This window comes from Gorilla gorilla, chromosome 9, assembly GCF_029281585.2.
Source record: "Gorilla gorilla gorilla isolate KB3781 chromosome 9, NHGRI_mGorGor1-v2.1_pri, whole genome shotgun sequence".
Classification (NCBI taxonomy): Eukaryota; Metazoa; Chordata; class Mammalia; order Primates; family Hominidae; genus Gorilla; species Gorilla gorilla.
The window spans coordinates 93,701,597-93,715,853 of NC_073233.2; the positions used below are offsets into that span (position 1 = coordinate 93,701,597).

A 14,257-nucleotide genomic window follows, 5' to 3' on the forward strand; every position below is an offset into this window, starting at 1 on the left:
TGTAGGATGTCTCCAAGAGTTTCCTGGGTTTCTGCCACCCAGGCTGGAGTTCAGCAGCACAATCATGGCTCACTGCACCCTTGATATCCCAGGCTCAAGTGATCCTCCCACCTCAGTCTCCTGAGCAGCTGGGACTACAGGTGTGCACCAACATGCCCTGCTAATTTTTTTCTATTTTTTTGTAGAGATGGGGTCTTGCTATGTTGCTCAGGCTGGTCTCTAACTCCTGGGTTCAAGCAATCCTCCCACCTCAGCCTCCCAAACTGCTGAGATTACAGGAATGAGCCACTATGCCTGGCCCCCAGGAATTTAAAAGGTACAACTTACTCCCTATGCACTGAATGTCAGCCCAAGACTTGCTTTTAGTTCCTGGCTGCTCAGAGAGTGGATTTGGAAAAAGTATGCCAGAGAAGGAAAAAAACGAACACATCCACTCCCTCCTCACTTCCTCACACACCAAGCAAATACCTGTGCTCAGTTCCACAATAGGGTCACATCTGTCCCCTGCAGAATCTGACCGGTAGAGCCACGTCTCCTCCACACCCTTGGCTCCTGGCCACACATTATTAATAGTTCAAGTGGAGATGCAGGTGACTGTCTTCATATTGAGGCACCTCTAGTAACCAAGGCTAATCTCCCCAGTGGCTTTCCCCAAGGAACCCAGGTAATGTCGGGTTTTCCCTCTGGCATAGATAAAGCAGGCAACTATCCGGAAAACATAAACACAGGCCTAGAAACACAGAAACACACATCTGTGTGTACCTGGGTCTGATCCTGACTGCTTAGGGAGAAGGGCCACCTAGCTTCTTGCCATTTCCCATAGATGATAGTTTTGCAGTCTGAGCCTCTCTGCTCCTCCCTCTAAGAAACTCAGCAGCTGCTAACCACAATAGTGCATGCCAAGCACAAGAAATTCTACAAAGCACTAACCAAATTTAGCATGCATTAGGTATCAACTATCCCTAGAATCTTAAACTCAATTCTGGAAATACAAAAAGGGGCCTTAAACTTTTTTTTTTCTGGATTCAAGCTTCAATCATTTTGCCAGAAACACACCTGGTCCTTTATTGAAAAGTGGTAAACATGCTTAACTCAAGGTAAGACATATTTATATTTTTGGAACAATTTGGCTCCAATGTGATCCAGCCCATAAATTAGCATATGGAGTCACCATTTTCCAACACATTATGTACTCTCCTATAGAAGTCTTGAATAGCAGCACCATCTCTACAAGTACCATTACCTTTTACCAAAAAAGCTTTAATATATGTTATCTCCTCTGTACACACAAGTGCAAACAAGTATGCCAATCAACCCCAAACCCATCTTTCATACTGTGAGCAGTGTTATTATCCTAAAGAGAAATTTCATTATCTCACTTACAATATTGAGAAACTTCAAAGATAAAGGGCAGCCTCCAAGATAAAGGGTCAGATTGTAGCCTCATTTCACCTTTGGTCTTTGGTGAAACTCCACTACATTAGCAGCGCCACCAACCATAATTTACCTGTCCTGTGTGCCAACTCAGTAGTCTCTTCCCCGTTCTTTTTTTTTTTTTTTTTCCAGATGGAGTCTTACACTGTCACTGGAGTGCAATGGCACGATCTCGGCTCACTGCAAACTCCACCTCCCAGGTTCAAGCGATACGCCTGCCTCAGCCTCCAGAGTAGCTGGGATTACAGGCACCCACCACCATGCCCGGCTAAGTTTTTGTATTTTTAGTAGAGATGGGGTTTTACTATGTTAGCCAGGCTGGTCTTGAACTCATGACCTTGTGATCCGCACGCCTCAGGCTCCCAAAGTGCTGGGATTACAGGCAGGGGCCACCATGCCCGGCCTCCCCATTCTCTTGGTATCCCTTCTCTCCCTGCCTCCATGGCTTTGAACTTGAAACATCCTTCAACGTTTCCTCCCCACCACACTCTCTTTTCTTCTTTTTCTTTTCTTTTTTTTTTTTTTTGAGCCGGAGCCTTGCTCTGTCGCCCAGGCTGGAGTGCAGTGGCATGATCTCAGCTCACTGCAACCTCTGCCTCCCAGGTTCAAGCAATTCTCCTGCCTCAGCCTCCCAAGTAGCTGGAATTACAGGTGCCCACCACCAGGCCCAGCCTCCCAAAGTGCTAGGATTACAGGCATGAGCCAATGCACCCGGCCCTCAGTCTCTTCTTAACCTAGCAAACTCCTACTCAGCCATAGGTCTAGCTTATCTGTCACCTTCCTACTTTCCCTGGCAGTTGCTCTCTCAGCAATCTCACAATAAGCTGTATGCATTTCTAACTAGAACACTTACCACACTGTACTGTAAGTACTACTTCACCATTGTCACCTTCAATAGCCAAGAGGAAGGGAAGGAAAGAGAAGGAAAGAGAGGAAAGAAAGAGAAGGGAAGAGAGAAAGGAAAGGAAGAAAAGGAAAATGAATAGAACTGACATTTATTGAATAGTGACTCTTTGCAAGACACAAAGTCCGAGGCTTTAATATATTCATTACCCCATCTTGTGAGAAAATGAATGCAATTTTTTCAGAAAAGGAAGTTGAGAGTCCTACCCCAAAGAAACTCAAAAGCTGCTAACCACAGTTAAATTAGTTGCTTTATAACACAACTAGTAAGTGCATTCATGTTTAAATTCAAGCTCATCTTATTCCAAAGCCAAGTTTATTTCCACTACAAAGTGGCCTCTATGGGAAACATGGACACTAGCCGGAAACATCTTCTTAACCATGACCCCTCTCCCATCACCTTGTTGGCCACTATGCTTCATAACTCTGGCTTCTGACCTTCCACCTATGATTGCACCTCAAAATCATCTGCTATAACCATCAGATGGCAAGGTGTTGCTAGGAATCTGGCAAGAACACAGTGAATACATTTGCAGAAAGGTAGTATGATACTATTACAAAAAGGTTCAAGAATGCATATTATAACACTGTAAAAATGTGTCATATCTAAGTGGTCCTGCTAGGACAACTCATATAAAAATTCTTTATCTTTATAAAATCCTCATATCATGTACAACATGAAAATCAACTTCATTTCTACTCAAGTTCTTCAGTATATTCCCTCTCACTTATCAAGTTGTGATGCCCCAAAATAAACTGTAATTAGGGTCTTCTTGCCAGTTCTCCATAGTATTTCAGTTGCTCTAGTCCTGGGTGGTGCTGCTTCATAACTGCAGGAATAAGTGGCTGACTCCTTAGGCCATGGAGCGCTGGGAGAACCCAGTTGTTTTTCCTGGAAGATTATGTCAAGCCCATCATTACATCTCTATGGTAACAGAAATATCCTAGGTTTTCTGGAACAGTCCTAGTTTTGAATATTTATAATCTGTTTCAAGACTAGTGACAAACATATGTCTTAACACAGGATTCAGTAAGCATGAATATAACATCTTTCCTTTAGAGAACTCCCCCAAAAGAGGCAATACTGGGTTGTGAAAAGAGTACAGGTTTTCCAGTCAAAGTAACCTGGGATCAATTGTTTGTTTGGCCATTTACCACCTCTGTGACCTTGGCCAAAGGACTTCTCTGTGCTTCCATTTCCTCATCAGTAAAGTGGATAATTATCACCTACTTTAGAGAGTAGTCCTGCCAATTAGAGGAACAAGGACATAGCAAAGGGACTGACACAGAGTATGCACTAGATAGATAACAGACATTCTGTTTATTATGTTGTTGTTATTTGTAGCATCCCTAAAAGGAATGGAAAAGAAAGATACTATTTTTGCTTTTCTAAGTAAAGGACTATAAATTATGTGATTTACCTGTATTCAACTTCCTAAACACAACACTTCAGTTACTACATTCCAGGTAGTGTTGATTCTTAAATAGTATACTAAGTTGCTGACTCATCACTTTGTAGTCTGGTGTCACCTGCTAATATTTCCTGAAATACTTAAACTTTATTAATTATTACTATCTCTGTGTAACAAAATTTTCTAAATTTCTGCAACAAGCCCATTTTCAAGGGTTATCCTGTGTAGTCAAAACACTATCGCAAGCTATGTACCCTCATTCTGCATCTAGAACTCAGTTTGCAGCTCCATACGTAATTTCATGAACAGTAGAGCAGAATACAAGTAGGGTACAGATAGCGTACAATTATATCAGATTATCTTCCAAAGATCCAAGGCATGGGCTCTGGAGTCAAACTGCCTGGATTCAAATCTCTGTTGTTCTTCTTATTGGCTGTGTCACCTTGGGCAACTTATTTAAATTATATGGGCCTCAATTTCCTCATCATAAAGTAGAAACAATCATAGTACCAAAAATAGTATCAATAATAGATTATTGTGAGGATTAAATAAATTGATGTAGGTATAGTGCTTGGAATACTGCCTGGTACATAGTAAGTGCTCAATAAATGTCAGACATCTTCATCATTCACTTGCTTCAGACTGTTTTTCAGTCTGAAGCAATTAGACGTGATATAATATGTTACATTAGCAACCAAAAATACAGATCAGGTAAAATACCTTTAAAATAACTGAATAAAATGAATCCTACATAACCAGTTACTACCTCTAGGTGCCATAACAGCAGTAGATCTATCGTATTTGTATTTGAATGCCGGTGGCTCCAACTATTCATAACTTACCTTGAAGAAGTCATGTAGAAATTGTAGCTAAATCAATAGTAGCACCAGAAAGGAATGAAGTCGTGAGTCCTTGGCTGGTAAGTCTTTGGTCAACCACCCAGCACAGCATCTCAATCTGCTTTTGCTGGTTTTCATTAAATACAGGACCTCATTTAATCCTCTAAACAATCTTGTCAAACAAATCCAATCATTCTCATTTTATAGACACATGGAGGGAATTACATGCTATGACAATAGTTGCAGTCTTGGGGATAGCAAAGGTCTCAGGATGAAAACCCTGAATGTGTCCCAAAATGGCATAACTGAAACAACCCTAGACTATAACTAAAAGAAAAAGGGCCAAGTGTGGTGGCTTATGCCTGTAACCCCAGTGTTTTGGGTGGCCAAGGTGGGAAGACTGCTTGAGCCCAGGAGTTCAAGACCAGCCTGAGCAACACAGTGAGATCCCATCTCTATTAAAAAAAAAACAAAACTGAAAACCCAAACCTTTTACTTATAAAACTCAAATGACTAGTCTAAAACCAACGTGGTAAAGAATCTGCCCTAAGAAATCTAACACAATACAGCTCAGCCTTCCTCCCAACACAGATCACTGGCAAAGGGAATGGGAATTGTCAGGCAATAGATTTGACTGAGCAACTTAGCTTGCCTGGGATCCAGCTCATGCCCTCAGCCTCAAAGCCCTGTGTTTTAATCAAGTGACTCAGCCAGAGGTAGGAGAGTCCAGGCGCCTGTGGCCGGGAGGGATGGCAGCACAAAACACATCTGTCCAATCAGAAGCTAGTGGTGCTGGCATCCCTTCTGTCAAGACTTACAGTAAAACAATGCTTCTGCAAGGGAAAAAAAGAAACTTATATTCACTCAGAAATCAACTGATACCTTTCTTTCCCCCTCTAACTCAGAAGGCAAATATGTGGAATTGTTTGCTACGTCTTATATCTACCTACCCCCAAATATTTATTGATGCATTTATAGAAAGAGGACAACTTATCTTGGAATAATAAACCAAATCTATACTAGTAGCTACAAAGTGTTTAGAAAGTATAAGATTAGGAAATGCTCTTATTTTGGCCTTCTTTTATCTCAATCATCAATACAAGGGATAACACATAGGAAAGTGTTTTTGTAGGTTGCAGGTAGTTTACATAGGTGAAGAAGTCACTGCAGTAATCTGAGGACACTGCACCACATTTCAGCAGAGTGATTCATTCATTCTTTTATTTGTTGATTTATTAATTAATTTAAAATACTTATACTAAGTTCCCATTGAGTGCCAGGAACAGTGCCAGGCTATGTGGATACAGAAATAAACCACAAAGTCTGAGCCCTCAGGGGCTCAATCTTTTCCCAAATTGTTCTTTTCATCTCCATCCTATTCCAATCATAGCTGCACATGTCTTTGCTCCCTTTTTCCTTCTCTTTCTCCCCCTCTCCAGCTCTGAGCCACTTAAGAGTGAGGTCATGTGCTTCTCCCACATTCTGCAAAAGTCCTAGCACAGGTCCAAGTGCCCAAATGGGCACTAGGCAAAAATACTGTATGTAGTGACTTTAGAGGCAAATACTTAGTGAAACACATGGCTTTATTACCATTTTTTAAACCTGCTTTCATTATACCGTATTTCTGTCAACCTACCTTCCCCAAAATTCCCTTAAAGCAGTTTTCCTAACAATCTCAAGAGGTTATAGATTAATAATAAAAAATAAATAAGCAGAAACCACTCTCCTCTCAATGATCTGTGGATCATGTGTTCTGCATGAAGGCAGTCAATAGAGGAGACCCTTAGAAAATCAGGAGGAGGCGTCAAAAGCTTGAAGCAACAGAAAGTAGAAACATTTTCTCATCTCTTATTCATCTGGATGTGGAAATTCTCTACCAGACTTCAACTTGGGAAACCATGAATAGAAAACAACCCAGAATCAGATTTTTAAGACTAGAAGGACCCTCATCTGGTCCAATTCTCTAACTTTATAAGGAAACCAAGGCTCAGGGAGAAAGTGTGACTAAACCCAGATTGCACAGATTGTCTTTGACAGATGCAGAAGTTGAAACCAAGCCACCTGCCTCCCAGTGCAGGGCCCATTGTCTCCTCAGAGCGGCCAGGAGCACGGCATATGCCTGAGAGCAGTCCTTGAGGCAATGGCTACTGGCACTCACATGACCCCATGGGTACACTGCCTTTCCAGTGGCTCTCATTGCTTCCTCCTAGCAAGCCTCTGCCTCGCTTAGGGCAAGTCAAGACAGCTCCCAGGAGCTCTGAGACTCCCTGTGTAACTGAACAATTCCCTTGAGTGGCAAGCCTGCTTTCATTCTATAAAATGGGACTATCTTCTGTCCTCTTCTGTTCAGGATTGTGATAAGGATGAATGAGATACTAGCCACCAAGGAAACCTACATTCTTTGAAGAAAACTTGAGTCCCAATAGAGCATTTACATCATGATTAAGTCCTACTAATACCAACAGTTGGATTCCAGGATTTTATAAAGACTGATAATGTCTTATTGCCTCTATGTTTAAACATTTTTAAAATATTAATAGCATACACACATGCATGCAATCCAAGTAACAAACAATAACACCTGACACTTGATCCTTATAGTGATTCTGGTAAGTGAGGATAGAATTTGTTTATTATCATCAATTTATAAAAGAGGAAACCAGCTCAGAGAAGCCATCTGTCTTGCCCAAGGTCACATAGGTAATAAAATGCAATGCTGGGGCAATGACTTTCTCTAGGACCCTCCTGAATTTTCTGCAAATTACTGTGCAAATTAGTTTTTTAATTTTCTGCTCAAATTTTGCACATCAGCAACACTAAAGAGCTACCTTTTCTGTCATATTTGAGATGTTTAGCAAGAGTACAGCTTGACCCTGCATTTTCAACAGCAGCCCCATGGCCCAGCACTCATCTCTCCCACAAGATAAATACAGGGAAATTATGAGGGGTGAACTTCAGGGCTCACAAACAAGATTAACCTTCATGATGCTTTTAATTATTCATGATTTTTTCTCTACATTCTTTCAAAAACAATCTGAGATGGCTCTTAGCTCTGACAATAATTCAGTCAAAAGGGCTGTATTTGTGTGTGTGTTTTTAAAATTTGTTAATATAGATGCAAAGAAAAAGATTTGGAAGGCTATATCCCAAGTTTTGCTTTAATTATTTGAGTATAGATGTATTGATGTCATTATTATTATTATTATTATTTGAGATGGAGTCTTGCTCTGTCACCCAGGCTGGAGTACAGTGGCGTGATCTCAGCTCACTGCAACCTCTGCCTCCCGGGTTCAAAAGATTCTCCTGCCTCAGCCTCCTGAGCAGCTGGGACTACAGGCGCATGCCACCACGCCCAGCTAAGTTTTGTATTTTCAGTAGAGATGGGGTTTCACTATATTGGCCAGGCTGGTCTCGAACTCCTGACCTTGTGATCTACCTGCCTCGGCCTCCCAAAGTGCTGGGATTCCAGGCATTAGCCACCGCACCCGGCCTGATATTATTATTAATGTTAATCTGGATCTTATATTTTTTTCTGCAATGAATATGTTTAGTTTTGGTAATAAGAAAATAAAGGATATTTTTATTTTTAAAACATTCTTCATTCTGAAAAATGGGAAAAAAGTGGACGTCTCCCCAGGGACTAGAGAAGCTCTATTACTGTGAACCAGAGAGTGGAAAATTCAAACAGTAGTCTAAGCCCTCTAGAACCTTGGTCCTACTTCTCCATCTGGGTACTCGAAGCCCCTAAGAATACATAACAATCTGCCAGGACACCAGTTTTATTCATATGTTTCGAAGAAAAAATTTTATATTTTTAAATCAAAGTCCATATATTATGAAATCAAATGAAAAAATTGCATAAGCACAGGAGCATGTGTTGGTCTTCTTTTCCATTGCAGGATCTTCTATGGAAAAGTTTGGTAAGCCCTAAGACAAACATTATAATCTTATCCCCCCAACTTTTGAGACAGTGACAACCTCATTAATACCAAGTAAGTTTTCCTCTTAATTTAAAAAAAAAAAAGCCACATTTTTCTTCATCTACTGTATGTTTAAAAATTCTTTGTAAAACAGGTGACAAGCAAACATATTCCCAGGGAGCTCTGGAAGCCTATACAGGCACAGTTCACCCTACCTCCCTTGCCCAAAGAGGAGAAACACCTAGACTAGCATCTGGGTTTTGAAGATGGTGGAACCTGGGCTTCCCCTAGGCTGCCTCACATTTCTACAAGGCAGCAGACCACTCTGCACAAGGTGCTAATTCATTCATTCCACAAATGTTTATTGAGCAAAACCTGAAAAAGGCCTCTTAGGGGACAGTGGAATCATTCACCAGCCAACGGTTAGGGCTAACGGGTCAGATGTGGACAATCAATCTTTCATTAGACCCCAAACCACCTCTAGGATAAAGCAAACAGGGCCCTGCCCCACCCACGCACTAGCAGCTGGGCAGGATTAGGGTAGGCCTTCTAGAACAGGACTGCTGCTGAGAGGCTAAGGCAGTCACAGATTACCTCCAGAATAACGGAAACTCCTGCACCATAAATGACATAATAGCTCTAAGATGTTTTGCATAGTGCCTGACACCTGGTGAGAACTCAATAATGTTAGACATTTTTGCTCTCCTTATTCCAGCTTGCTCTTACTTAAGGAGCACAAAGACAGTGTAAAGAACACAGGTTTTAGAATCAGAGATTGGATTTGAATTCCAGCTATGCTATTTCCTAGCTAAGTCACTAAAGGAAGCAATCTTTCTGAACCTGTTTCTCACCTATAAAATAGGGTATAGTACATCACCCCTCATGTGGCTTTGTGAGAATTAAGGATATATTACATACAAAGAAGTGTCTGGCCCATAGTAAGTGCCCACTAAACAGCAGTCAACATTGCCCTGCTGCCGTCCCCACACCTTCTCTTCTCCTTCCTAGCTGCTCTTGATGGGTTCTGCAATCTGATTTCACCTGGATACCACACTAAGGGTGAGAAGGGGCAGAACTTCAGAGGTGGAGGAAAGTGAGGGAAGGGAAATGCTGGAGACCTTCCATAGAAATCCAGCCAAATCCTCAGCTCCTTTCAATCATCCTACTCATCTGGCTGCTCCATCCAGCAGACAGCAGGGGTCACCATCCTGGTGGGGAATGGCTGCCAACAAGGGGACGGGAAGCTGGATGGCAGTTTGCATCCACCCCACCTTCCAGGGTCTGTCTGTCTGAAGCCCCACCGGGCTTCCTCTGCACATCCCTGCCGGGCTGTGTGGCTCAGAGGGCTGACAGGGTGATTCATAGCCTGTTCTTATCTAGGTTTCTATCTCAACCCTGAGCCCAAAGCCCTGGAGGCTGCTGGTCACAAACCAGCATTAAATGAAAAGAAGAACTTTTCATTAAGGCAGGAAGTGGAGCCCCTCAAGGTCAAAGAGGATTTATAAACAGAGGAGGAAGGAAAGGGAAGACGCGGCAGGATGGGTGCAGAGAAAGAGAGACCCACTTCCTATATGCTGGTGGAGCCCTGTGTCTTAGACGCTAAAAACAGTCGCTTTTCCAATTCAAAGGATGATAAAGCCCACTCGTGTAGTTTATAGCTCGCCGTGGGACGAGGTGTGGGTATGGAAGAGAACTCCAAAACACGTCTTATTTTCAAAGGAGAAATCATCATCCCCTGGCCGGCCCTTCCCAACACCCCACCTGTAAACAGGTCCTGACGCTCCTACCTTTCTGCACCTGAGCAATCTGGGGGCAGTTACTCTGCAGCCAGGTCTCCCCAGCACCCAGCCCCAAGCCCAGGTCAGTCCCTGAAAGCCCTAGAAAACGCGATAGCTCAGCAGAACCCTCGCCTACCCGGGCATCCCAGCTTCCTGGCCGCCTGGGCAGCGGAGGTGGCTCTGGAGTAGGTGGGAAACTGAGGAAAGGAGCTTTCCCGGTGCCAAAACGCAGTTCCCATTTTAGAACTGGGAAGACTAAGGAACAACATTCTACACCACCTCCCTCACTTAACAGAGGAGGAAGCAGAGACCAAGAGAGGGAAACAAAGTTGCCCGAGGTAACACAGCGAGTGGGCCAAGTAGAGACTGGAACCCGAGTGCGCACCTCCGAGTCGCTGCCGGGCAGGGAGCGCGCCTCGCCGTCTCTCTTGTCTTCTGGCTCCCAGCCCTCGGCCTGGCGGTGCAAACCGCGCAGCCCCGGGCGCGGCGCGTTACCTTCCCCCGGGCAAGGCGTTGCAAGCCTTCACTCTCCCGACGGACGCTGGCGGCTCTGCCCGGCTCGCAGGCGCGCGGCACAGCCCGGGTGTCGCCCGGCACTGTCAACGCAGAGCGGCGTGCGCGAGTCCCTCCCCGCTACCCCCGCCCCGCGGCGGGCGGTGCGGTGGGGCCGGTCCCGGGTGCTCGGGCCAATGGCGCTTCGCCCGCTCCCCGCCCCGGCCCGCCCCGGCCTCCTCGCCCGGCACCCAGCGCCTGCCAGCCCCTGCCCTCTTCCCTTCCCTCCCTTCGCCCTCCGCCCCCGCCTGCTGCTTCTCTCCGGTTCCTAGCCTCCTTCTCAAGTGTACCTTGCCCCGAAACAACTTGTTTTCTGTGCAAATCAAGCAGCACTGTTGTTATTGTTATTATTATTTTTATCACGGCGCGTTAGGGGGCCTTGGAGCCCGAGAGTGTGGAGCACTAGGAGCCTCTGCACTCCGAGAGGGGACAGCCACCGCGCAGGGAAGAGGGCGCGGAGGGTATGGAGCCCGGTCATGGGGTAACTTGCTTTAACCCTCGGGACGTCAATTTCCTCACATGTGAAATAGAAGAAGAAGGGGGGAAAAAAAGTTGTTGAGAGGACTAAATGAAGTGATGCTTTAAAATACAATAATACCTAGAGAAAGGTGAGGGCGTCATGTACTGCCTGAGCTACTTACTGGGGTATGCACAGAGGACTGGTAAGCTCCTGGAAGACGCTGTGTGGCAGGGAGGCAGACAATGCAATACAGTAAATACAATATTGTGGTCGGGCGCGGTGGCTCACACCTGTAATCCCAGCATTATGGGAGGCCGAGGCAGGTGGATAACCTGAGGTCAGGAGTTCGGGACCAGCCCAGCCAACATAGCAAAACTCTGTTCTAATTAGGAAAAAAAAAAAGAAAAAAGAAAAATTAGCCGGGTGTGGTGGCGAGCGCCCGTAGTCCCAACTACTTAGGAAGCTGAGGCAGGAGAATCGCTTTAACCCGAGAGGTGGAGGCTGCAGTGAGCCAAGATCGCACCACTGCACTCCATCCTGGGTGACAGAGCAAGACTCTGTCTCAAAAAAATAAAATAATTTAAAAATTGTATCACGACCTATTTTTTACAAGTTACCCATGATGGGGCCAGCCCAGGCAAACCTCTGAAGGAGATGAACCTTAAAGCCTTTTTCCTTATCATCTCCTGGACTAGTGTTGTCCATTCAACTGAGGGTGGCCCAGGTCTGCCTTTGGTTCTTCCAAAGGTCCTCCTTCTCCCAAACTTACAAATACTTATCCCCAAGGGCTTCACTTAGTGCCCAGTGCAGGCTGCTAGCCTGGCCCAAGAGTGCTGGCACTGTGCAGAGATGTGTTCTGGCTTCCTCCAGCCTTTGAGAGCCTGGTGTGTCCCTGTGCTGGGTGAGCATGCCACATGCAAAAGAGGAATAAGCCACTGGTCTTGCCTTTGAAGAGACAAATTTGTAAATAATTTCATTTTAGGGTAAGTGTTATAATAGGTTTACAAAGTGTTGTAGAGTCACTACGCTGAAGGAGGGGGACAATAAAAAATACAAATGTGACCAAGGTAGGTCTTGAAGGAGGGCTACAAATTAGGTCAGATTGAAGGGGTGACAGAAGACTGGGCGCAGAGAGGCAGGCAGAGACATGGAGATGCCTGTCATATCTCACGGCTATTGCACAGGATTTGGGACAATGAGGCAGAGATGAAGCTAAGGAGGTAGCTGGGCAGATGTTGGAGGAGTGGCTGTACCTGCCTTGCTGAGGGAAGCAGGCTGTGTCCTGTTGGTGATGGCTGCTGGCGAATGATTTTAGGCAGGGGAGTAGCATGACCTCAGATGCTTTTGGTACTTCACTTTTATTGTTGATTGCACCTGCCTTGGTTATCCCCTTCCTGCCCCTCTCTAGCTCTGGAGGGCAGGCACTGGGTCTTGCTCACCTCTGGGTGCCTTGCATCACCTGGCATAGGACTTTGAAGGAACTAAATACATGCTGTTCCCAGTATCACTCCTCCCCTGGAAACAAATAGCAATGCCTAAATGCTAGAGAGGGTCACAGGATCCTTGCTTCAGGTTGTGGGGCAGGCAAGTGGGGGATAAATTTTAAGGCAGGGTCTTGTTATGGCTCCCAATTCGTCTAAATCTTGTATGGCTCAGAGACTAAATCTTAGAGCTCTTGGCCAAGATCCAAATGCTGTTAGAAATGTCAATTTCTAATAAGACCTTAGACCAATTACTCAACCTCCCTGTGCTTCAGTTTGCTCATTTGTTAGAGAGAAAATAATTGCACTGCTCTCTCAGGCCTACTGTGAAGATTAAAAGAAGATGCACATGTTTAGCATGATGCCTTGCACATATAGAGCCCTGAAAAAGCCTTGGTTAACACGATCATATCAAGTCAGCAATGGCCTGTTCCACTTATCCCATAGGAACCCTTCAAAATGGTTTACATATAAGTGACACTTAAACTTTAGAGAATTCCAGGTTGACATTGAAGGGGAAGGCAAGAGGGTAGGGGTAGCACAGTGTAAGGTTAAATGCACAGACTTTGGTGTATCTCCTGGCTCTACCACAGAACTCGCTGGGTGACTTTGGACAAGTCACTTAATTTCCTTCTTTCTCTGGGTGACTTTAGACAAGTCTCCTCCCTCCCTCCCTCCCTCCTTTCCTTCCTTCCTTCCTTCCTTCCTTCCTTCTTTCCTTCTTTGGCAGGGTCTCACTTTGTTGCCCAGGCAGTGGCACAAACACAGCGCACTGCAGCCTCAACCTCCCAGGCTCAAGCCATCCTCCCACCTCAGCCTTCCAGGTAGCTGGGACTACAAGCACACACCACCTCGCCCAGTTAATTATTGTATTCTTAGTAGAGACGTGGTTTCGCAATGTTGACCTCTTGAGCTGAAGTGATCTGCCCGCCTCAGCATCTCTAAGTGTTGGGATTACGGGCGTGAGCCACTGCACCCAGCCTAAGTCACTTAACTTCTGTTAGCGATTGTTCTTCTATAAAATAGAAGTAGTCACATTACCTGCCCCATGCCAAGGAGATAACACATAACACATATAGCATATTGCCTGGCCCAAGGTAAGATCTCAATTCATGTTAGCTAATGGTGTGATAATGGTTGGAAGAGAGTTATTATAGTTTTTGGAAAGAATAATCTCCATGCCTCTGCCTGCCTCTCTGCACCCCAGTTTTCTGTCACCCCTTCCAGGTGACCTAACTTGTAGCCCTCCTTCAACATCTACCTTGGTCACATTTGAATGTAAGCTTTTATTGTCCCCCTCCTTCAGTGTATGTGACTGTAACTAATATATTGGAAAGGGGAAATGTAATCCTGGAAAAAACTAAACCTACATGTAAAGGTTGGTGCTGGATCTGTGAAAACTAACTGGGACAGGAGTAGAAGTGAGCTTAGAAAACTGCAGGTAGGGCATGGGCCTGAAAGAGTTTTGTAGGTAGACT

The 14,257-nt window shown here is 44.7% G+C and overlaps 1 protein-coding gene across 46 annotated transcripts in view; it reads right to left on the bottom strand.

The window, feature by feature from the left end:
- SYTL2 (synaptotagmin like 2) overlaps positions 1 to 14,257 on the bottom strand; it is a 158,391-nt gene that overhangs the window by 105,835 nt on the left and 38,299 nt on the right. For 11 of the 46 annotated variants that reach the window (XM_063710747.1, XM_063710744.1, XM_055355618.2 and 8 more), the window contains exon 1: positions 10,672 to 10,901. The exons of 6 other annotated variants lie outside the window; for them this stretch is intronic. The gene's annotated coding sequence lies outside the window, so the exon portion shown is untranslated. Of the gene's footprint in view, positions 1 to 10,671; positions 10,947 to 14,257 lie in introns of those variants that run through there. 29 more of the 46 variants (XM_055355609.2, XM_019037444.4, XM_019037436.4 and 26 more) reach the window with 13 other exon arrangements.